Source organism: Bombus pyrosoma, linkage group LG1 (genome assembly GCF_014825855.1).
Source record: "Bombus pyrosoma isolate SC7728 linkage group LG1, ASM1482585v1, whole genome shotgun sequence".
Taxonomy (NCBI): Eukaryota; Metazoa; Arthropoda; class Insecta; order Hymenoptera; family Apidae; genus Bombus; species Bombus pyrosoma.
In genome coordinates this window covers 7,113,763-7,115,461 of record NC_057770.1, presented here as the reverse complement: position 1 = coordinate 7,115,461, position 1,699 = coordinate 7,113,763, and positions in this window count along the sequence as shown.

Below are 1,699 nucleotides of genomic sequence, written 5' to 3'. Positions count from 1 at the left end.
CGCATAAACAATTTTCTGAAACTGGCAGATTGGAAAAAATTTTGAGAAATTTTAAACTAGTGGTATGTTCAAGACACGAATCTTTATTGACTCTAAATACATTATTTGAAGAATAAACTGGTTTTTATCCCTGTCAGTATCAAGGATTAAGATCAGTTACTACAGAAGTTTATAAAAGTTGTCTTAGGTATACGATACATACTAAGATAGCTCCTTTGTGGAATAAAGTCGATGATTATTTTGTTCAAGGAAACAATTTTTATAACTTTATAGAAGGAACTAGAGCATTAAAATTAGATATACTTATAGAGGGTAATAGAAAATCTAATATTGTTCTTCGTATAACAATTCGAGATGTCGCGCACACACACACTTCCACACACTGATACTCGCATACAAGTATTCTTACTGCGCGTTTAACCTAGTCCAGCACAGAAAATTATACATATCTCAACACACCTCCTTAATTTTTTGTGCTGCATATTCATTTCCTTTTACAAGTCAATCGAACCATTCTTAAAAGTAATCTAAAATTTTCAAACTTATTTCTCCCTAGAGCCTTCGTTAAAATATCAGCTACATTATTTTCTGAGTCTACTTTTATAACGTCAATCTCTTTATTTTCGTAACTTTCATTCACAAAATGGAAGTGAACTTCAATGTACTTAGAATTTTTTGTTAATTTTTTCCAAATTTTGATATCGCAATCGCTCCAGAATTATCTTCGTAAATTTTTATTGGTGTCTCTATCATTATTGTGAAATCTTTTAACAATTTTCTTACAAATTTAATTTCGCTCACAGCTTCTGATAAAGCTACATACTCGGCGGCTGTTGATGATTTTGTTACGCTACTTTGTTTTTTTGATTTCCAGTAAATTGCGTTTCCGAAAGATCTTATGATAAATCCCGTAGTGGACTTTCTATCTACTTTATCTCCAGTCCAATCAGCGTCAACAAAACAATCGATAGCTTCAGCATTTAAATTTCTTTTATAAGTTAATTTTAATTTCCTAGTCAAATACAAGTATTTCAGAATTCTCAATGCATATTTTGTCTTGAAACGGGTCTTGTCGTAACTGTTTTGAAATCGACTTAAATAGTTTACACTATAGCTAACGTCTAATCTTGTTCCAGTACTAATATACAATAAAGCTCCTATGAGATTTCTACATCTTACATCGTCTGATACTGATTGTGCGGGTTCTAAACTTAACTTTTGTTCCATTGGTGTAGAATATAGCTTACTATTTTCTATATTATATTGTTTCGCTAAAGACTCTATATAACTACTTTGATCTAATTTCATCTCACATTTCTTATGATCGTATTCGATGTTTATCCCTAAGTAAGCCTTTCCTTCATCTAAGTCCTTCGTCGCAAATTTCTTTGACAATTTGTTTTTAATTTCATCGATTTTTCTTTTGTTTTTTCCACATATTAATAAGTCGTCCACGAATAGAATTAAGTATATAACATCATCGCTCTCATGCTTCACATACAGACAATAATCACTCTCACTTCTTCGAAATCCTAATTTTTTCATATACTCGTCGAAACATTCGTACCAAGCTCTTGAACTTTCACGCAATCCATATAACGCCTTTGACAATTTACATACTCTCCCGCTTTTATCGTCGTAACCCATAGGTTGTTTTACGAATACTTCCGATTTTATAGTTCCGTTTAAGAATGCTGTT